Source organism: Lonchura striata, chromosome 4 (assembly GCF_050655825.1).
Source record: "Lonchura striata isolate lonStrDom1 chromosome 4, ASM5065582v1, whole genome shotgun sequence".
In the NCBI taxonomy this organism is placed as follows: Eukaryota; Metazoa; Chordata; class Aves; order Passeriformes; family Estrildidae; genus Lonchura; species Lonchura striata.
Genome location: NC_140706.1, coordinates 15,776,798 through 15,801,247, shown reverse-complemented (window position 1 = coordinate 15,801,247; position 24,450 = coordinate 15,776,798). Strand labels below are relative to the sequence as shown.

The following is a 24,450-nucleotide window of genomic DNA, read 5'->3' as shown; positions in this document are numbered from 1 at the left end:
ATGTCAGAAAAAACAAATACAAAATATCTTTCTCCCCCTATCAGATAAAAGGTGTACCCTTAGGTCAGGAAGCAGACTCAAATCCTCTGTCATCAGGGGTCCATGGGCTAATGAACTCAAATAAAATCTTGTCCCAACTCTATGACACAGCAAGTCATAAAAAGCTTGAATGCAAAAAGTTTCAGTTGCTTATAAATCACAAATATCAAACAACAAGCAGACAGTGGAAGTCAGTCATTGGAGTGCATTCACCCCTTCAAAACTGAAATAATGTTAGGATCTTGAGGACTTTTAAAGTCTTGATATGTCTTCCTATCATTTGCATAATGATTTCTACCCCCAGATGAAGTACTATTGCCTGCAATATTCCTATTCCAAACTGTTTCCTTACTATGTGCTTACTACAGTTTTCAAGTCTGATTATTTTATCACTCAGCAGCAATATAAGGGGTCTGGCTGAAATGACTTTCAAATTCTATTTATTTAAATGCTTAAACAGTGCTTATGATTTTGGTCACAGTTTCCAATCACTAAATTCCCAAAAGTTTCTGAAGCTGAAACAGTATTTTTTATACATATAACAATATATTAATTTTGTAAACATGCCAATTATTATTGGCACGGGCATAAAATACTTACAGTTTATTAAATACTTTGTAAAAAGATCTTTCAGATTTATTTTCAAATCAATCAATCAATCCATCACATATTTTGGAAACAAGCCAGTTGGTTCTTAGATCTAAAGGCTATAAGCCATACATTCCTCAGCTACATACATAATTTTTCCCATATAAGAACAAACTTGAGCATTTAATCTTCTAAGTTCTGATTTCAGAAATAAAAATATGTTGCTAAGATTATTAATTCTTGGTATGACATACCTGCTCAGTATTTCAGGATGTGGTTCACAGGGATGTGAGGCACACAAAGAACCATTGAAGTCAACTGGAACTGTGATCAGTTCCCACTTCTCAAAGCCTGAAGGGTTATTTGCTTTCATCTTGTTAGTGATCATGTAATGATAGTTCAAATCCAAGGTGCAGGGATAAAGTCAGCATTATATAGGCAAGAATGAAAGATCTTCATAAGATTTTTCCCATGTAACTATTATGTAAAGACATTTCAAAGAGGCATGGGGCCCTCCAGTCAGTCATTTCTACTGGGAATAGATTTTTAGGGCCTAAGACTGGCTTTACTATTTTTTATATAGTAATGGAACATTACCTTTGTTGTGAGACTAAAGGAAAAAGTTGAAAGCTGGGTTATAAAGTCTAAAGAAAGCCTCATACTTGCCAGAAGTAGCCAGTAATTACCACTGTGATAAGTTTGAGGACTCAGTCCCAAGCAAAATCAAGAAATAAGAATTCAAAGAGAGGATTTTTTTTTCTGTACCAGTTTCCTCTTTTCCAGGAAATTCATGTGGTCAAAAGTTTCTTTTAACAGAAAATTATTTACAGGTGCTGTTCCTGGCTCTGTCACAACGTTGTATCTTACACCTCTGTCTAAGTGCAGTCAGCTTTTGAATCAATGTGGCTTCTTCCTGCAGGGGTCTTTCTGTTAAATCACTGCCTGCTGGAGAACCAGTGTCCAGGGCCTTTCAGAGCTTTGCATGACTCAAAGGGCAATGACTATTTGGCTGAATGTAGCAATAGCATTTCTAGGTGAAGTTTAAAATTTGTAGATAGGTTACTGTGTTTCAGAAACACTTCGGAGGAGAACGTGACCACTTAATAAAAAACCTAAAACTTCAGCCCACATCTTTTCCTCTTCAGTGTAAACCCTGGGGTATGAGAATTAATGAACAAGTTTGACCAATAGTGCATGACACTGCTTCCGATGAGGTTTGTTATTTATTATTATTTAATCTTTTTGCATTCCAATTAAGCGTCAGAAATCACCATTAGTTCAACTAGAAACTAACTTAATTTAGAGTTTCTAGTACCTAACACTCCAGAGGACATGTGCACTATGTTATTGAAGATCTGCCTCTTTTCGGCTTTTGCCAGTTTCTGAACTGAATTCTTACTGTTCACTAGCTTTCCAACAATTTCCTTATCAGACATTTTTTCCTACAACCATGAAGTGTGGACATGCAGTTCTTAAAAATGATGAAAGAAAAAAATAAAAGAAAGAAAGAAAGTTGAGATTCAATCATAACCATGTGAATCCTGAAGCTGAGGCTAGAAAAGACCTTTAAAGCCCTGCGAGTTGGCACTGCCCTGCAGGTATAAAGAATTTCAGGTTATTTTGTTTTTGCAATACAAGGTTCTCTTTTCCTTAGCTCTGATGAGCTTTTTACAGGTCAGTGTGGCCTCTTCAGGGCTCAGTCACATTTTGAATAAGGCTGGAGCCAGGTAAGAGAGATACTTCCAACAATGTTACATGAACTTCATGTTCCAATTCACCCTGACCATGTGAAGAGGGGCAGAAATACTACAGCCTCATTTTTCAACATGAAAAGAGATTTTCAATTACATAAAAAAGGTGCATTAAAAAAATCACTCTGAATTAAGTCTAGAACCATTTTGAAGTTACCTCAAAAGATTTGATCGTGTAAGATACTTGTTATTTAAATTTTATCTATTTTTAAAATTGTAAAACTTACCTAGCCTGAAATTTGTTTAGAAAATCATTAATCTAAGGAAAAAAGTAAAGAAAAAAATCTCAAAAATAAAAAATCTCAAGCTGGATTTTATTTGAAAGACTTTTAATTAATTTTTCATTATTTGTCACCTCTAAGTAATATATCTTATCCCTTTACCAAATTAGATTTTTTTAAGGTTAAAAAATATCTTGATAAATGTGTACCCAAGTAACTTTTAAGTTTTCAACTTGTTGAATTTAATAGAACAGTGACAATTCAGGAATATTTTCCCTTTATTGCATTCAATCCAAGAGATTGGAGGGCTTTTCTCAGTCAACCTAAACTCTAAATGTGAATCTTCTAGGATTCATCCACAACTTAGAGATTTTCACTTATGTGCTGTAAAAGTCATATCTTCTGTGCACACACAAGTGAAGCTTGCCAACTTCAGCTCAGTGTGATTTCAAACAGCTGAGTTACTGAACACTCATGAAATGAATTTTGTAATGGAAACAATTCAGCATTAGCTATGTCACTTTTAAATGTATGCATACATGTTAATAACATCAAGCACCATTTGCAGCATTTTATTCTTACTGTCAGGTAGCCAAACAGTTAGTAGTATTTTGTGACAAATTCAGAGAATCTATGCTTAGGGCTTAGAAGGAGAACATTGCACAGATCCGTTGAATAGTGAAAATAATTAGTTACTAATTTTTTTTTTTTCTCACTGAAATATTGTAGTTTCTGCAGCAGAGTCAGTTTAAAGTTGTACTTATTTGTACAACTGAGTCTTTTCCATTATCCAAGAGTGGTTTTCCCATTTCAACTTTCTCCTTCCCTTTTTTTTTTTTCCATAGATTTTTTGAGGTTTCCCTGTTTGGGCCTCTTTTCTATCCTTCAGTAAGGTTGAATTCCCTGATGGTAATCATAATTATAAACATATGTTGTTACTATGGGCTACCAATTTACTTGCAGTCCATGGTATTAAAGAAAAATGTAGGTTTTGGAATGTATTTTACATCATCAGGGCATATCTCATGAATAATTAAAGGAAATCAAATCTATAATAAAGAGAAGTCTCTGGAACTAAAGACAATGATATACTGTTTTTTTTAATCAAGTAACCACTAAAAAAATTTATATCATGCCACAAAAATATTTTTGAGTTTCTTTGCCACTCATTTTTTATAATTATTTTTGAGATTTAGATGACTATTAGCAAAACAGAAAAATGCAGAAATAAGTAGACTTAGAATATTTATTTTTTCACAGATAATTACTGAAGAAAACCCTTTTTCAATTAAAGCAAATTTTAAAAAGGCAAAGAATAAGTACTCTAAATTTTACATTTTTTTAGTGTCTTCTTTCACAATCTGTCTTCTATTCAGGGTTATTGCAAAGAAGTGCCTCTGTAATTAACATGTTAGATTTTTAGTGACTTATTTTACTGTGTAGCACTTTATTGCTGATGTGTCAGTCAGTGTAATGTTGACAGTGCTGCAGGGAATAATCAGACCATGCATTAGGCATTTCATATTGTATTTGGTATCCTGGTAAGACAAGATAAAATGTTTTGAAGATTAGTTTAGAATTTAAAAAATCAACAAAACCAACTATACAAACACTAGGAAGGCATAACAATAAAAAATGAATGAATTTGAAAGGAATGTATGCCCATTTTAATTGTGTTGAACCTGATGAAGTTTGCAGAATACTTCAAAAATAGGTGTCAGCAGTGTCAAACCCTGAGCAAGCAGTTAATTCATGGATGTGGTGGCAGGAGGCAGAATAAGGCACTGTCTACCAGTGAAACAGCAACAGCAATGCTGGGGATTTACACACCCCCAGCTTAGCAACAGTCACTGGAAAAGCACTGGAACAGATAATGAATATTTGTTAACAACTGTGTAACAAGGAAAAGAATAAGAGCTAACATGGATTTGTAGACTGAATGTGTCAAACTAGTTAAATTTCTTTGCTTAATAAGGTAACAAAGAGCATAAATATAAAGTAAATAAATGTCATACATCTAGTTTGTACCCAGGTTTTTGTCATTGTCTTATGACACAGTCTGGATCAAATCACTATGAACTGAATAAAATACTAGTTGAAAGGGAGTATGTATGGTGGCATCATAGAGTATGCTGAGTTGGAAGGGACTCAAGGATAATCAAGTCCAACTCTTAGCCCTGCAGTGGACACCCTGAGTCATGCCATGTGCCTGAGAGCATTGTCCAAATGCTTCTTGAGCTCTGGCAGGTTATGTGTTGAGCTAGGAGCAGACACTGAGCAGGGCTCTGCAAGAATCTCTCATGGGTGTGGTGAATTGCATGTTGTCAGTGATGGTGTGGATAGTAGGAGAAAGAGCATATGTACCACATTCACAGTGCCTAGCTGGGAAAAAAAACAAAAGTCATAGGAAGGAAGAGATCCAATTCAAAAATCTTAAGAAACCATCTGAAAAAATACATGGAGTTCAAGGAAGAGAAATACAGGGTTAGGCATGAACAACTGTAGAAAGATAAGGGACAAAGGACTCAGATATGGTCTCGGGGGTCTGGGAGATACAGCACATTGGAAGATGAACTTTTTTCAGTGGGTAGCACAGATCAGCAATGGCACACTGCTGGGGGAAGGTCAGCTGTTTTACTGGGATGGAGAGATGACTATTGTCTGGTCCATCTTTTTCATCTACTCAGGACAGATGTTGTCTCAGCTGGAAAAATGTGTCTATTTACAAGCAAAACACTTTAAGAAAGATGCGTATCAAGTGGAGAAGCTTTTCCTTCGGCAGGTAGAGAAAATATTGGTCATAAACTGCAGAGAGAAAGACTCAGGCTAGATATTAGGGAATCTTATCAGAATATTTTAGTTTGGGAAGAAATTGCCTAACAGTATAATGGAATTACTGTCACTGGGGATTTCAGGAGCAGATTGGGTAAACATCTGTCAGGAATATGGTAGTTATATTTGATACTCTGCTGAAGCAGAGAATAGACTAGATGGCTTCTCACTTCTCCCACCCTGGTTTTTGATGATTTGTTGAAATGATCTCGAGCTACCAGTTTTTACTAAATGACCAACTGTTCTTACGCTGAAGTCAAGTGATGTCATTTTGTATTGATTTCACCAGGCTTGGATCAGGAACAGGATCAAGGCATATAAATGCCAATTGCAGAATAAGTATATGGAAGGCCTGAGCCCTCTTGCATTAAATTCAGAAAAGACTTGATCTCTTTCAATGGAGGTTTAGATGAATTCTAAGTGTGTGCCATGCATACATATGTGCAGATATATATATATATGTATATATAAATAGATAATGTTAATACAGTTCTGTCAGTTAAGCAATTTCACTGAAAACCTACTGTTTGAGAAAGTGTGAGAGAACTAAAACTTTACCAACATCATGTCTTTTTTAGAGTCTATCTCCAAAGTAAGAGTTCCCTGGTGATGTACATTCCAAGAAATTCTCATAGAACTGCTGATGGCACCTGGTTGGATGAGGTCCAAAATAATTTAAATGTGTGCCTATAATGAATAGGATGCCAGGGAAAAAAAAAAAGGATACTCTTGGTCACCTGCATTTTTCCTTTTTCATTTTAGGGGATTATTCCATGAGTGATAAAGGTTGGATTTTGTGGTCTTGCCTCCTGGGAGTGGAAGAAAACTAGCAGTGGAAATAATCAAAATGTGAATAAGACTCTTTTTGGCTTTTCTGGGATCTAGCCAAACTCATAGATGGCAGCACTGTAAGAAAATCCCCTTTCAAACTATTTCATTTTTAGACTGGACCCAGACTTGTAACTTGTTTGTGTCTTTTACATTAAGCGAAGTTCCTTTCTATTGTCTGGAATTTATGCTCATCCTCTTAGCACACAATTTTTTCATAAGCCTAGCCTTAGGAGTTTTACAGCTTCCAGAACCAGAGAGGCTTGGCCAGGTTTAAATAAACATCCATGCTAACCATTTACCACCGAGCATTATGATATTTGCTAGCACTATGGAATGCATCAGCTGATAAACTGCAATTTTTATTGAGGTTTTAATCAGAATTCTCTAGCAGAGAGAACGGAGAAACTCAAAAACCAGCTGTGTGCTCCCTATTACAGAGAGGCAGTGATATGTAATAGTATTCAAGAAAAGCAAATTCAACCATATAGGCAGAGATCAGGAACAGTGCACTCACCCTGCTATGCATGGTCAATAATTAATATTTCGATTCTTAAAGGAAGCAACATGACTCAATAGATAAAACAACTGATATGAACAGTTGCACTGCATTACTGCAGTACATCTCTAATTTTTGGAAGCCACTTAGCATCCTTATCTTTTTCTCATTTTCCCTACCACAAAACAGAATGAACATTCATGTGAGATTCATTAGGCTACGAGGATAAAAAAGGTGTTGAAAACGAACAGTTGTTCCATAGTTAAGTAGAAATGAATCACAAATGTCATCATGTTATCTCTACTTAACATTTACTGAAAACATGAAATTGTTTGAATACTTCAATCTACATCTGGTTCCTACTTTGAGTCCCTAAAAAAGGGTCAGCTTTACCCAGGGTAAGATGGACAATATAAATGAGATACAAGACTGATAAAAGAATAGTCCTTTATTATATAAAGACAACTTTCCTTTTTAATACAGGAAATACAGGTTTGTATCTTAGAATTTGCTTGAGGTTATCCAGTGGAGGAATGATTCACAAGAGATGGCCTCTAAAAACTTGTGCTTCCAGCTTTTAGTGTTAGTTTGGTAATGACTGCAGCTTTTTGCACCACAAGGATTACAAGTTCTTCAGTTCACTCTTCTGAAAGAGTACAACTCATGAGAAGAAACAGCAAAATGCTTGAGGACCTTCCAGGTCATCACAGTCCACAAAGGTGGGCTTTTGCCTTGTTTGGAACATTCCTCTGAGGGATCGACGAGGCTTTCAGATCTGAGGTTCTGTGAGCCTGCTCTGAGAGAACAGCATCATCCAATAGACTTGCCATGAAGTGCCTGGAGGAATTTGAAGAGCAATGTGTGTATGTGCATGATGCATTCTGGTCTGCTGTCAGCCAAATCCAGCAAAGGAAAGAACTAGAAAGGTTTCAGGAGCAAGAGAAAAATGTGTAAAGGTTAAATTCAGTGCTAAAATCAGTGACATTTGAACAACAGAGATGTAAAATAAAAGTGAAAGCATCAGACATTAACTAGGGTTATTGTACTGGAAACTTTATCTCAGTAATGATTTCAGAGCCAAAAACACCCCACTGTAAAGCACAAGAAACCTCAACAAAAACACCCCAAACCAACCATCTAGGAAGACTGTGAGTCTACCTAAGTTTTTTAAAAAATGCAGCTAATTGGAGAATATGCTTTTATATGGATATGATCAATACAAAATTTTGCTTATGACACACATATAAATTTACTCTTTTGTAATTAACACCAAAACTAATTTAGAAATTAGTGTCACAAGAGCATAAATATTATAAAACAGAATTATAAAAATGATTTCATAACAGTATTTTTATGAATTATGTATTTCCTTAACATCACTTCATATGTTTTTCTTCATCTAAATATCATGGATGGATTTATCCACTGTTAAACTATTGCTTCCTTAATGTATAAGCATGAATATTTCTCTTGTTTACTTTCTGATTGAGAGGACATGAACTTTTTTTATGAAGAACAAATCAAAGCAAAATTCTTGCTAAATATATAGTAAGAAACTTTATGTTTAATTTTTAAATTAATATCTCAATGTGTATACTTAACAGTAGTAATCCTTCTTAAAAAGCCTGAAAATCCTGAAAGACCAAGAGAGGCTGGTAGTGCCATATGAGCTCTGACTTATCTTCAAATTTTTTAACAAGTATTTGAATTATTGTACATTGAAAAAAAAATCCAAAATTATCAAGAAGATTTTCTCAACACCAGATAAATAAAAGTAAAAAACAAATGGAGAAAAATATGTAAAATACCATAAAATCAGTGAAGGATTAATAAGATTTATACAGATAAGATTTATTTTTGTTTTATTCTCAATTAAGAAAGAACAGACATAGGTATATATTAAGTTCCTTTCCTTGAATCTCAAGCAAAAATAAATATATTGAAGATAATAATTGTTTTCCAGCTAGCCTGTCCTTGCCATTGGCATTACTAGCTCTTGGGATACGTGCTAGGAACACGGTTTCAAATCTCTCCTGAAATCTAGATGCTTTTGAGACCCAAAGCAATAAACATCAATAACAAGCCATCAGCATCCCTCTTATGAGCATATATGCATATACTCAAAAGTCTGGATCATTTTTTGTAGTGGCATGAGCAAGTGTGGGCTTCCTGGATGCTATTTCTTTGAGACCTTTTTAACTTCAGTCTTTTTATGTCTTCCAGTTAGCTGACCACATTGACAAATAACAAATAGGTATTAAACTAAAATCAGGTTTGGAGCTTTCTGCCATTCTGCCTTGAAAAACTGATCCTTGCTCATATTGCTGCCTTTCAAACAGCAGTATCCCTGGCCTGAAGACTAACTGATATTTCAAGTACAGTAAATTGAATTTTCAAAACCAAACAGTTGTTCATATTTAGAGTTTGGCTAGAAATTCTAAATTCATCCGCTCTGTTTTGCCTTCCACAGGGCTGGTGAGGGGTACAATTGCACCCAGCTAGGGGAGCTCTAACTGTAGTTACTGACATGACAGGAGCCAGGCTGAGAGGAAGTATCTCAAAGATCAGATCAGGGCTAACGCCTGAGGGTGTAGCATGTAATCAATAAAACTGCAATCATGGGAAGCTGGGATCAGAGTGTGCAGGTTCTGAGCACAGCTGGGTCAGTTCCTTGCATCTGATCAGCACAGGTCTTCCAAAGTGGTCCTGAGTAGAGAGGAAGTGATGCCAAGGAAAGGATACAGACAATTAATAATTAATAGAGACAGCACCACTGCTCAAGAGGGTCTGGAATAAGTTTTAAAGTCATGTCTTTTATATATAAAATAGTTCCTTTTTTACTTTTTATTTGCCTTGGAATGTATTTCTATTGTTCATCATGTTGGTTTCCTATATCACTCCTATCAGGCAGTATGAACCTTGGCACTTTGGAGCTATGTAGTTGCTTTTCACGTTACCCTAGCAACTGAATAACTAACACTTGAAGAGGAAGCAATAAAGAAGTGTGTTTTAATTCTTTTACAGTTTGATAGAGCTTGAGAGATGGAGAAACTCTACATTACTTCATGAGAAGGGAGAAAGTAAACTGCTTTTTGTTTGTATCTTTTAACTGCTCAGAAAATATCTACCCTATTGCTTTTATTCAAAGAACACACTATATTGCTAATCTGAGTTGACGTATTTATGTTAAATGGAATACTAGCTATAGATTATTTGTAATAAAGATTTATGTGTTTAGCATAGTAGAGCAAAAGTGAAAAGAGAGAGGAATGAAAAGACTGAGCCACATCTTAACCACTTCCTAAACCCTTGGCCTTTAGGGACAGTTCTGGTTATACAGGCTGGCCAATTTTACCTTTGTTTCACTCAACTTCAGAAACAAAAACAGGTGGGACAATTCAAAAAGGCAGAAGATTAAACTGACAATTTGACTTTTTGAGGAGAGAGGTGGATTAGTTTTTGGAGAATCCATGAGGTGGATGGATCAAATTGACTTACCAATTTTTTCAGGAAGTGGTTTGCTTTTAGATAAGGCACATAAATATATCTACAGATAGACTGATATTTAACCCCCCCCCACATTTTCCTTAAGGGAATCATTCCTTCTGTTAAATATAACTTTTTTTTTTTTGCTAAGGAGGCTGTTATTTATCCCACTTGGTGCAGGGTTGTGGAGGATGGCACCAGGGAACCAGTCTGCATAAAAGACTCAAAACATAGTCAAAATACTGTGGTCTAGGGACTGTTCTGAGAAGGCCAAATTTATTTGAAGCTTCTTCAGAAAAGGCAGATATACAAGGCCTAGGATAACACTTATCAGAAAAGGGTAAAAAGGTTCAATATCCCTCTAACAAATCCACATCCTGTAAGAAAGACATTATATGTCTTTATTGCCTCTTTCCTTTTCCTTTTTTTCTGCTGTTTTCTGTCTCATATTTTACTTTTCTCCTTGCATAGCCCCAACAATTCATTTTAATCAGCTCTACTTCCATAACATGCGGCTTTAGTATTCTGCATCTTTCTGCATGCTAAAATTGCTCCCCAGAGCATTGCTCCACCCACACTTTGATGGATGGGTGTTCCTGTGTTACCTCTCCCTGCTCTCTGCCAAGCGCTGCCTGCACAGGCACACAGCACTGATGCTTCCACACTCGGGTACAATGTGGGGAATGGTCTGGCTGGACCTCAGTGATGCTTTTGCATTTCTATGATTGTGCTTGAACATGTCTTGCTATCAAAACCAGTTTTGGAGAGATGTTCCTTCCTCATCAGACACATGTCTTGTCTGACTCTTATTTTTTTTTCCAGTATCATTTCTCCAATCCTTCAGAAAAACACATCTTCTCCTATTAATGATGCTTGACAGGTACTGTCAGTGTCCTATTAAGTTAGATAATTTGGGCCATAAAGCCGCTAGCATGCTGAAGATTTTGGATACTTTTAATTTGCAAAGTCTCTTTCTTCCCCTCAGAGAGACATAGCAGCAAATGCTGGTTTTAAACCTTCCAGTCTGTCCTAACTTTCTCCAGAACATCCACCATAGAGGTTTCTTTCCACCAGTGGTGAATTGGTGATACTGAAAAGATGATCACTCTGTAGGTCCTGTTCATAACCTTACTTTTCTGAATTTGTAAGATGACAAATAATTTCCACCTGAACACCTGTGACATTTGGGTTCTGAAACAGTCTCAAATATCATGCTGTTCATTAGTGGGGATTCAATTTCCTGCACCTCTCTGCTTCAGATTTGCTTCGATGCATAGAGTGTGCATATTCATTAAAAGCAACAATAATGAAGTTTTGCCGAAAAAGAGGGGTGTGTAAATAGGATATGCCTGGGGCAAAGCTGTGTTTTGTGTTCTGGACATTTATATAGCTATTTACAGTGCTATTCAGTTAAATAATAATAATAATAAAAAAAGCCCCAAACCCCACAGAATTACCATAGCAACTGAAGAAAGTATGTGTTACATTTTTAATCTCTGAGATACACAAACCCTTACTAAGGAAACAAGCAGAAGAAAAAATATGAACTTGTGTGCTTTCCCTATGTTTGAAAAGAATATTTTCTTTCTTATTTCTTTGCCAGTAGTTAATGCTGCCTTTGTTAGGGGAGTAGCTTTGTTCTCTTTGCATTGTTACACTTGCATCTCAGGCAGAGAATGAGTGCAGGAGACAGCTGGAATGCATTCTCTTTCGAGACATTTTGGAAACTGCCAGGAGTGTGCAGCAAATGGTGGCTATGAAGCCAGTCCAATATTTTTTCCTGGTACTCTGGAATGTATTCCACAGGTGAACACATGGGGAACACATCTATAAATAAAAATTGTATTTCACTTCAGCAGAAAACTACTTGCTATGCTCTTCGGAATCTGATGTACACAGAAATACTTGTTCAAGTTTATTTTCCCTCCCTCCCCACCCCAGTTGCTCAGCTTTACTTGGTTTCCTTAAATCTCTTTTGAATTAGAGTATACAACAATTTCACTACATAAAAGATCTATAACAGTTCTGTTTAAAAATATATAAACCCACATCATTGTGTGTTTTGTCTAAGAAGAGTGAGAGGAAAGAGGCATTGCTTAATCCATCAGTAGTCTTTCCCTATTCTCTCCTATGGTGGTAAATTGGGATTTATTTCTCTTGTTGCTCTTGTTGATGGCAAATATTTTTTTTCTCTATTCTATCCACTCCTGTTATTGGCACAATAATTACAAATCCTCTTATCAAGACAATCAAGGGCTAAACTAGCTCTTTCTCCATATTACCACAGCACTTTGTTTTGAATCTCTTGTGAAAAATGGGGCATTTGCAGTAACATGCCTGGACACTTCACTGTTTCCAAGACAAACAGCTCTTGAGCCAAGACTGATTTGGACAGCATGCAATAGCTTACATGGGTTTTTTTCCAGGAGATTCAGTCCTTTAGAAGAGCTAAATGAGCTTTACAGCAGCCCTACAAGGAGCAGCTTGTGGGTAGCTTGAGGTACAAAAAGATTGTGTCTGTCCAAAGCTGTGTGAGTTGACTTAGTGGTGCAGAGGATCACAGTTCTCTGAACAATTTCAAGTTTGATCCTGTTGTGGCAAGCTCCTTACATCTATTTTAACCAAGTATATCTTCATGATCCTTGGAGAAAAATCTGCCTCCTCATTTCCGTCTCAAATATCTGCAATTTAAACTATTGCAAAACCAAGCAAGACTCAGAATTTCTAATAAAATCCTTGATAAACTAATGTTATGTGCTCTTTATGTTGCTTACAGATATTACATTTTAGGTAGAACCTTACTGTGTTTTGTTAGCATGGCTGCATAGCATCCTTTCCAGAGCTGGCCAAGAGAGTTTCTCTTGGAAATGAATGTTTTCTCAGAGTGAAACATTGCATGGGAAATCAGCCATTTCTGATAAAGCTTCATTTTAAAAGTTTTTGATGGAATCACAGCAGAATGTGTATAACTTCTTGGGTTAGAACACTGTAATTTTATTGGATAGTATGCATAGTGTGAAAGTCAAACTGAACTAAATAACTGAAGTTTATCAGTAACGAAATATTTTTAATTATAAGAAGATGTAAAAATTTATTTTAAAATTATTTAAAAGTGAAAATTTTGGTGTCATCTAGCTCTAATTTTTACCTCAAGATGGTGAAATAACAGCAGCACAACTCAAGATTTTTTTTCTGATTCATTTCTGCTAGCTAGCCTTGAAGTAGCACTTTCAGCTCCTGTGAATGTTGGGCAAAATCCACAAATGAAATATGAATTTTCAATAGCTTATGTTCAGCTTGAATTAAAAACAAGTAATTTTTTCCTTTCTTTCTCATCTTGGAGTTCATCATGCAGTGACAATTTGAAATTTACAACCCAGACATTTAACATCCTTCACAAGAACATATAATTTGAAAAACCTGTGAAGAGAAATGTCTCTGCTCAAAAATGGCACTATCTCTTTGTAAAAAGACCCCTGTCATTTAAATTTCTGTTCAGTTTCCTATCTTAAGCTAAATAACACTGACATTTTTTTTTTCAGATGCATTTTTTGGAAAGTTGCACAGATTAGATATTAGCTTAAAAGAGTTTTAATTTGACATTTCTGGCTTTCTTCTATATCCCTTTGCATAAATTTGCAGCTAATGCGGAATACATATTTTATTGAATTCCATTGCTGAAAATAGAGACAATGTCATTTAGCAGATATTCATAATCCTGCAAACTACTGAGGCAAAATTCACTCTAAATTCAGAAAACAAACCCCAGGTTTTTTCTTTCAAAAATGTAGGGCAATGCGTGTTTTGATAAAACCTAGCAAGGAGTACTTGAGATAAATAAAACCAGGTTTGGTGTCGAACTCTGACTCCACTGGATATTGGACACAATCTCTTCCGGTAAATCCCACAAAATGCATGTCTTTATTTTCTGTTAATTAGCCATCCTTGCAAATCTTTTTTTTATGTACTAATAGCTAACTTTCAACTATGTTCAGCATACATGATCCAAGTAAATACTTCCTTATGTCAAGACCCCAAAAGGCAGGTATTTTTTCTCTTAAATTTAATAGAAACACTAATTTCTGCACTAATCTATAGAAAATGCATAATTTAGAACACAGATCTTTTGGGAAATGGCTACCTTGGAAAACTGAGTTCCTTCATATTTTAATTGGCATTAAAATGTCTTTTAATTCTTCAGTATTTCTAATGTAGTTTAAACACCTCCTCACATTCCCTCCTCTACTTTTCATATAGAGACAGTAGAAAGAGGAGGGAGGGAGAAATTAAAAACTGAGCTACGACAAAGTTTGCTCTTTGATGTGGAAGTTTCATTTGATAACAAATTGGACAAGGTTGAAAAAGACAAGCACGAGACACAAGAAACTGTATTTCATTTGCTAAGCAGCAGAACAGATTTCATATTTTGATTAGATGAGATGCTTATCTCAAAAAAGTTAGTAAAGAGAATCCAAAAGAGTGCCCATAAATGGCATGGTAAGCTACATTGCCCCACAATGTTTTCTTTCCTCATTCTCAGTAAACAGGCTTATGATTAGTATTGGAATTGTAGACCACAAAACCAGTATGATAGCAAGCCAGATTTTATGCTAGGAAGTGCTCCCTTTAATGTGTTTAAAATACTGTACAGAATCTTTTTTAATTCAAATACTGGTATCAAATTGAGGGAGGAATATTTCTGTAGGGCAACTTTGATGATGATCAAGAGGCACAGAGCTAAACTTGCAAAGCATGCAATGTAAGTGCTTAATTCCCTGTTTCAAGAGTATCTTTGAAGCTGAGGAGTCCTTAATATGAAGCATGTTGCACAAGTTACAAGCAATCTTTCTATGCCAAGTAGTTTATTCAGGGGTGGGGGTTGCTTAACATTTCCTACAGCCAGCCAATGCTGGATGCTTGCCAGGAGTGAAAGACAGCAACTAATACATACATAAATCCACTTTAAAAATGCACATGGGGAGACAGGTACATAAAGCTTCTGTATTTTGAGTTTATTAGTGATCTACCTTGTTTTAGCTTAATCTTTCATTCAGGTAGTATTTCTATGATGAAAGTGATTCAAGTTCACACTGTGTGAGCTCAAGACTACATACAATCCTGAGTTGACACATTTCTCCAATTAGTGTTTATTAAAATGTCTATAGCCAAGTTTACTTTGTGATCATCCATGTCTTGTGCTTTATATTATAAACATACTAAAAACCAGAACCCTTTCCTTGTCTGACTTGCAGCTTGAGACCTATATGTTCGTGTGGGAATGGTGATGGAAACAAAGAGGTAGAGAACTACTTTATAGGTATTTTTGTTTTTGCTTGGTTGTTGGTTTTTTGTGATTTTTCTTTTTCTTTTGGTTTGTTCTTTTTAGGTTTTTTGTGTATTTTTTTTTTTTTATGAGTGATTCAAGCTACAATTAAGGCCAGAAATAGTATGCTTTCAGACTAGATTATCATTTTTCCATTTCAGGATTCACAACAGGAACAAAAGTATGAACAGGGACACAAAGGGTTGAAAGAAGAGATTACTCTCTTGGCAGTCCTGTATTGGTGGTCAATTTAGGGAAATGACCTATATGTTATGGATTGGGAGCATGATTTCAATTCTAAAAAGAGACAGTCTAAAATGGCTTAAAAAGTAATTTCTAAACTTTGGTATGTTTTGAAACTGGGCATGAACTTCTCAGTTCCCTCGGAGTCTTTTTGAACCCACTCACTTTATCTCGTTTCCATGCTGTGTTGCAGTTTCTTTAATCTCTGAAGCAGTTGCAGAAGTCCACAGGCCTCTCTGTTTTGTAGTCTGGTAGATTTTCTGATACAACTAATTGGTTTTGACTCCCCTGGAATGGTCCATCGTGGTTTTACATGGTTTGACATTGTAATGAGATATGTTTATTCACAATGTTAATTTTGTTAGCACTGAGATTCTTAATTTCTATGAAATATTAAAAAACATAGAATGAATTTCGGATCTTCAGGCTTGTGCCATGAACAGCAATGTAGATTACAGACAAGTCACAGTGTTTTAATTCATTCTGCTATGCTTTCATTCCTGGTTTGTAAGCCTAAATACATTTCCATTTAAATGCTTTAGAGGTAGACAGGTTGGGTTTTCATTTAGCTTCTAAATATGTGGCTGCCTTGGGGCTTCTAATTTATTTATTTTTTTAATGGAGTGAGAGGCTATAAAACCTATGTGCTGTAAAGCAGGCAGACAAAGTTTCCTACCAGCCCACCAGGCTCAGTTGAAAGAGCAGACATCTTCAAGTTTACTTAACTCTTGTTCCTAGGCTTCTAATTAAAATCACTGAAATGCTCCTCATTTTGAAAAGGTCACATCTGATTTCATCTGAGACATTCCCTTTGTCTCAGTTTAGCTGTCTCTGGTTTATACACTTATAAAAACCTGAGCAATTATAGTCAACTGTCCATTACCAGTAGGAAGATTATCTGGCTGGTGGATGAGCATTGGCAGAAGTGTGGATACAGATTCTTTGCCTCTACACATACCTTAGCAGAGCTTGACCCAGTGCATGGTAGAGATTCATGAATAACTCTGCATGAAATGAGGGAGCACTGGGGAATGGTGTAACTATAAATGAGTTTATTTGTTCAGCCCCAGTGCTTAGGAATAACAGAAATTTGATTCTTCTGATTGTTATTGTATTAATTAATTCAGTTCCAATCTATGATTCTCATCTCGATAACCTAAAATACCAGAATTTTTGATGCTATTTGTAAGTAACTTTTAAATATATTTTAAAAAATATTGTAATATAATAATTGCCTTAATGTTCAGGAGATTCATGGGGTGCACTCTTCAAATGTAGTTTATTTATCTTCATCTATTTTCATGGTTCCCATTACCATAATATACGAGTTTCATATCCTTTAATGTGTGAATCTGCCCCAGGCCTCTCTGAATAAGTGAGTACATTAGCTACATTTTGAAAACTGAATGTAATTCATACCATCCAGCTTTAATTGTCTATGTTAGGCCTCACTTTGTTGCCTTTGATTCCAGTATGGGCTATAAAAAAGATCAGGCTGTTAACTTAGCCTGGCTGGCTTGTACCCTGGTCTCTGAAAAAACTGTTCAGGAGACTGAGCACCTAAATAAGGTAGTAACACTTTCCCTTCAGGAGACTAGGTAACAGGTTTTCAGAGATGTCTAGACACTTGAGAAAGCAGAGGAATATCAAATGGGGTTAGAATAAAAGCTGAAATGCCTAGGCCTGTTGAAAACTTACTGAAGGCATTTATGTCCATCTGCCTGTCTTGCCAGAGGAGAGAAGGGTCCGGAGGTCAGGTCTGCAAAGTCCTGTACTTCTGCTTAGTCACTGTTCAGTCATCTTTTTTGCTGCTGTATTTTTCTGTAATTCATGTGTTAGGATAGATAATAGATGTTCTGCCCAGTGACCTTTGAGAAGTGTTTCTAATCACATTTGTGCCTAGGGAATACCAGTAAGAAATAACACTAACAAGTACTGCATGATGACAGGGTCAGAAGCTGTCCGCTGTCGAGTAGGTAAGAGGAACAGTAAACTTTGTCCTTCATAACTATTTCTTTTTAATATGTGACATAAGAAGAAAGATAAATATCACTTCCTTTATTTGTATAGTTTATGATATTATTCTTTCTGGAAATACTAGACTATAAGACTTTTTAATCAGAAAGCATTGAAGTCCTGGCTCAATAGGTGTTATTTGCTTTAACCAGCCATACCAAAAGGTCTGTGCTCCTGTGTATCTGGTGTTGCTGTATGGCTTTATTGTCTCACTTCAGCTTTCCTTCCATTAATCTGAAGCCTTAAAAAAGTACCAAAATTTGCTGCAAGGAAAGTAATGATCCTCCAAAAGAAATTCAGTGCAACTGGAGAGAACCATTTTAATTAGCTGACAGAATTGCATTGTTTAGGTTTCTTTTAAAAATCAATGAAGTGGCTGCAAATGTTTCTAATGTCTTCATGTCTTTAAAACTCTCACTAGGGAGCCCTCATTCCTACCACAAAACAAGTTTTTTTTTTTTTAATTATTATAAAGGCATCTTGTACTTGGAGGGGGCTCAAATGAACTTCATGTCTCAATGATTTTCTGATCTTGCTTGGTGGAAAAATATTTTTTAAATCCCACTCTATTTCTGCTTTCTTCTCAGTTTGAGGGTTGGTTTGGTTTTGTTTTTGTTGTGTTTTCTTTTGGGTTTTTTTTGGGGTTTTTTTTGACTTTATGTGGGTCAGATGTGCATGCTATGGATTTTTACTTTTATAGAATATTGTGCTAAGTCTAAGCCTGAAGTACACAATTCTTCTGAAAATCTCTCTGTTCTAGAGGATACCACAGACTTCTATATGTAGGACCATGCTCATCTAAGATTACCCGAACCTGTTGTCTAACACCCACGTCTGGATCAATCTTCACTTCCATTCACGAGCAGAATATGTAGAATTATGTATATTGCTCTCAAGTGGCTCCCACTGACTGAGCAGGGCCTCAGGACAGCACCAGCCAGCTCTGCTGCACCGCAGGTGAATATCACCAAGGACTAGTGATATCTAGAGGTCAAGCCCCTGTAATAGTTCACACCAGGCCTTCCTTCACTGATTGTGGCTCTATGTTTGCACTAACCTGGATTTATGTTCCCAAGGCCTGAGGCTCAACAGTGCTGGCAAAGAGAGAGATGAAGAAAGCTTTAAGAAAGGTTTAAGAACTTCTGCCATTGCAGCATGGTTGGTGAAATTAATTCATCTCTCCTGTTCAACAGTGTATTTTCCTTCTGTTTCTGATTGTTGTTTACTTACCTGAAGAACCCTTTCTTGTGGTTTTTGACATCTCTGGACAATTTAAATTCAAGCTGAGATTTTGTTTGTCTAGCATCTCTCTAAACCCCAGCAATGCCTTTGTAGTTCTCAACAGGTATTCAACAGATGGTTTGTCTTTGGGTTTACATCCTGGGGACCAGCTGAGGACCTCACTACTCTGGTTCACCTGACTTATTCCCCAGTTGTGGAGGTGTGACCATTGCCATTTTGGATCTCACCCACTGAGTCCTTAACTTTGTCTCTCACTTCATAAAGAACTGATTTAATTTAAGTTGCTGTATAGATAACAAAGAAACATTGAAAAGTGTTGCTTTTTCACTTTTCATTTGTCTTCTCCTTAGACAAGATTTAGTAATAGTTTTAAGCCAAGTTCTGATGACATGTATGTGAGTGCAAGTCTCAAATAAGGTATGTTCTGCTGGACATAATTATAGAGGAAGCAAAAATCACAACTTATCAACATGAACTGCTTTTTTGTCAGGGGTTTTTCTAAAGATCGATCATGAGTCCAGTCCTTCATTCCTTATCCCCAGGAAACTTATTTGAATTTTCCTTAATGAATATCTGTAGTGTTAATCTCTAGTTATTACAAAGTCACAGGCAACCACAAAATGCTGAAACCCTTTAGACTTCTTTATATGGGAAAAATTCTTCTTGAGACCTTTCCTAACTTCCTATCCAACATAAACAATACAGAAAAATACTCAATATTTTACTTTCCAGTTTTCTCATTCCATTAGTATGTAACAGATAATATTGTTGGTGTTCTATTTCTATCACTTTTGAACTCTTTTAGATATTTATGCATTATTTCTCATGTACACTACAACACTACTACAACAGCTAAATCATCATTAGAAGTTATCATTATTCTTATACAGTGTCTCTAATTTATTTTTTCTGATTCAGACTCTCAATTGCAATACTCAGTTCTCTCTGTCCAGACCTTTCCTAGCTGGTCAGTTGTAAATGTGCCAATGTTAGTGAAGGAGTAAATAGAATTTAACTTGAAATCTCAATTGTTTCATAGCATCCCTCTTAAAAAACAACCTAATTGATTTGAAACTGTTTGCCTTAAAGGTTATGAGAGCCTTAATATAGAAATTAGATGGAAGAAAAAATAAAATTCTGTTACTAGAGTTCTACCTCTGAACTTACAAAGACAAAATGCAAACATTTCTATAATACAGAAAATATGTTTCACAGCCATATAAACAATCAATAAAAACGTTCATTTGGAGGAAAATGTAACAAACTGTTTCAGAAATTAAATGATAGAATAAGAATTTCCCAATCTACGTATCAAAAAAGGTAGAAGGAAGGTTCAGTCTAGGGGATTTAGTATTTATGTTCTCATGACAGCAAAACTGAGACCATTAGCAAAAGAAGAGAAATCAAAGGTTATTTTCTATAGTTGAAAGATTTTATTTTAGAGAACTACAAAAAAATTCAGACTGGCAACTACAGTGTATTGCTATTCCTGAGGGAAAATAACAGTGACATAGCTCTGATGTCAAACTGTGCCATAGTTTTAAGAGTAGGAAAAGAATTTTGAAATCCATTAAATATAAGCATTTTCTCCCATCAATTACATAAATTACAAGTAAAGCTAGAAACAGCTTACCCTTTATTTGTTGTACAAGTATTCGTGACGAAACACCATCCTTATTTGACAGAAGACTCATTTTGAGGCAAAACCAGCGTAATTGTCCAAGGAGTTTACCCAAGAATTGGATAGGAACTCACTTCAGCAAAAGAGACATCTCACTCTGTTTAGAAGCCCTCTTCCCTAGACACACCTCCACAGATGTCAGTAACATTTATGACTTAGTTCAACCTATCCATAGGTGATGATCAGTGACATAAATGTAGTAGTCATATTTGGTCCATGTAGTCAAATTTCAGCAACAGTTAATTCTTTTCGTGACTTTAAGTCTTGTATTGTTAGTCCATGAATGAAAGGGCAAAAATAAGATAAATTTCGGCTGCAAAGTCAGAAGATCCTTTATGAAGCTAATGCTATCATGTGCTTGAAGTGCTAATATGACATACAGTCACACACCAGCCTTGTTGAACTGCTTTTGTTGGTTGTATCACTTCCTAAACATGTAAAATCATGAAAGGACTCAAATCCTGGGTCTTTTGATGCAATTACTGTAATGGTCAGTACCGTTTATTCAAAATCTCTGAGTGTGCATGAAAGCAAGAGACCTGCTTTAGTAGCCAACTTTTGGTGCACACCTTGCACTCTAGGGTGTGGAGAGACATTTTTATTTCTTCGGAAGGAGTGAGATAAGTGGTCTAGGTGTTCACCACAGGGTGGCCATAGAATGAGGGGGCTTTTGGTCCAACTTTGCTAACAAGCAGTTAGCTTGTGTCACTGAGCTTAACGTCACTGTGCACTTTGCTGAAGTTGTATGGTATGGTAGTGGTAAGAGTAACTAAAAAAGTCCTCTTTTACAGTCATATATTATTTCCATTTTATACCTTCCCAGTCTGTAACTCCAACTTTTCTCAGGCTGTTAGTCATCTTCTAAAACTTTCACATTTCTGGTGTTTAGAGAGTTTTAGGCTCAGACAGAGCTGTGAAAATATGCAATTAGTGACAAGGATGAGAAATGGCAGAACCTTGTCTTTTCATTATATTTATACTGTAATGCTCACAGAGCTTCCCAGTAGCCAGCTGCCTCTTAGGTGAGGTATTGCACAGAGCTAGCAGAAGACTGCTGTTGCCCTCACCATCTTAGACTTCAAATTTGGAATTTTTTAGTCTGTCAGAGGGCAAACTGGAGTACTTATATTTCAAAAGTGGTGATATCATTTGCATGGGGTGGACAGGAGTATATCATAGAAAAGCACAAGCTTAAGATGCATCTATCACAGACTTCACTGCAATGTAAAGGTACTAAATGGGTTTTAAGTGAGGTTGCTCAGAGTGAGTACCCACAGCAGCACAGAACTCATGGTGGAGTATCCATATGGATGAGCAGCTAAGCTGCGTGCTGTTATAATTAAATAGAATGTGGTACTAGAGTGAGCTGCCTTTTTTTTTTTTCAGCTGCCTAGGGTATATCTACATTGCAGTGCCATTTGTGGTGTGGATGCAAACTTCTTTAGCAAGATTTAGATTTCAGTTTCTCAAACACTTGCTTAAGCAGAAAGGAAGCTAAAATTCTCCTATCTCTATTTTTATGACTGTGGCTTTCCAGGGTTTCTGTTTTCTTCCAGATTGCATCGCCATGTCACATGTAAAATTCCACCTCCAAGAAAGCAGTAGATGGCTATGCATCTTCTGAGCTGAAGAACAAAGTCTGAAATCATTTGTGCAGTAAATGAAATAGGCTCAAGCTTCCTCTATGCTATGCAACTAATTAGCTGATGCTCATTTTCAAGTGCATTGTTCACAGTCAAGCTGAGACAATGCATAGTATGCATTATAATGTCCCAGGAAGGTGTCCTGGTTTTAACTGCTTCCTTTTACCACTGCTGCTCCCAGCCATGAATAAACCCTGCTTGAAATCTTGAAACGTGATGGGTGTATTTTGGAGATATACATTTTCAGCATCTGAATCTGAGCTTTCCATGATGTAAAGCCTGTGAAAGAATGACTCTGGCACTACAAAATGGAAAATGTCTTCCTTTTAGGTTTTCCTCTCTGTTTCTTCCTCTCTCTTCTTGATCGTCATCAAAAATTTCAGTTCTTTCATTTAAAAAAAAGTTTCTCAGAGATTTTTTACTAATTTCATCCATTTAATTTTAATAATGCGTGTACTGGATTTTAATGCTAGCAATGAGACATGATTTATTTTCCATGATTTATTGTTATTTATTTAGGATTTAGTCAACAGTCTCTGTAGTTACAAGCAGCTATAAGCCAGCCTAGTGAGTCATTTCCTTTCCACTGACACCCATTGAAATAGCTCCCTTGCTGAAAATTCACTGATGTAACCAGACAAGCAGTATCGCGAGAGGTCATAGCTCATTATTTCACATTTGCTCAAGTAGGTGAATGTTTCCACGACAGAATAAAATCAAAAGGTTCTAGGCCTAGGGAGGTCAAGGACACATGTGTATATGGATTTTATTCACATTAATTGATGCAAAATTTGTTTGCAAAATTAGGTTTAGTTACCACCAGAGACAAAAATGGGGCTATGAAAATATTTTTATTAACACTCCCTATCTACACAAGCCCTGGTATCAGGCTTGCCTATGTGTTGGGAGATAAAGAATTAAAATTCTTTAATTCTGCACTGACTCTTATAGAAAAAAGCAGAACCATAATTGACTTAATATTTAGAAGCAGCTAAACTAAATAGACATTATTAGTTCTTGGCATTTGTATGATAACTTGTTCATTTACTCATCATGGTCATCTGAGGCCTCAGTTTTCTCCCTCACTGCTTAGAAGGCATGTAACTGGATCAAGGAGAATTTTATTTCTGGAACATTCAAGAGGAGTTTGTAGCTGTATTATATTGGTAAGAAATCAAATTCTTACAATGTACCAAGTGTAAAGGCATGCATGTAAATGCTGGAGATCAAAGAGTTAGTCTTCTCTGGGAATTATCTAATGTTACTACTTTCTTCCTCACTTATTATTACGGCATCCCTCAGAATATAGAGGGATTTCTTGTCATATTTGTTGATATACTAGAAAATACTTGAACTTCCTCCAAGTCTGCAGATCTGTCTGCCAGGATGAATTCCTGCAGAACCCAGAGGGGCAGCTTTGGGAGCATCATGGTGGTTTTTCACTAGACTAAGATGCATTCAATAAATAAACAAGCAAAGAAAGCAGCCTACCTTAGGATAAATGAGGTTCCAGATACCTAAAAAAAGAAAATCCTGCCCTTGCACGCTTGCTTTCCTCAACAGCATCATGCTGCCATGTGCTGGCTGTCTCTGCAGACACGACTGTGCTTCATCTTCCTTTGTCACACAGCTTGGCGACTTTTCAGGCCAACAAATAAACTGGCATAATAAGAACAGAGGAAAGATTTACTTTAGACATTAAATGGTGTCTTTAGTAATGTACGATGGTTTTTTTCCTTCATCTTTTTAAGAAAGTCCCATGGCTAAAAAGAAAAACCTAGGTAAATTTGCATTTTAAAAACAGATACTGCACATTCCTTACCAATTCTGGGGAGAGGAGGAAAGTGAGATTGAGGAGGAAAGCAAGATTTGGCTGCTTTAGAATGTTGCTGCTCAGCATCCAGAGGGAAGGTACATGGATGCCTCAGTGCCTGCAGTGGCCAGGTGACCGTGAGGCTGCTCCAGCCACAGGTATTTCAGAGTTTGTGCAGCAATCGCTGTGCCTGCACCACCTCCTGTTGCACGGCTTCCCACGCCCTGTCACAGCTTCACTCCTGA

At 36.3% G+C, this 24,450-nt stretch overlaps 1 protein-coding gene and 1 long non-coding RNA gene across 3 annotated transcripts in view; one reads left to right on the top strand and one right to left on the bottom strand.

The window, feature by feature from the left end:
* LDB2 (LIM domain binding 2) overlaps positions 1-24,450 on the top strand; it is a 363,337-nt gene that overhangs the window by 98,139 nt on the left and 240,748 nt on the right. The window lies entirely within an intron of this gene.
* LOC146767546 (uncharacterized) lies at positions 7,192-23,978 on the bottom strand. Its single transcript, XR_014955074.1, has 2 exons — positions 23,884-23,978; positions 7,192-7,676 (listed from the first exon to the last, which is right to left on the bottom strand). It is a non-coding gene; the product is annotated as an uncharacterized LOC146767546 (long non-coding RNA).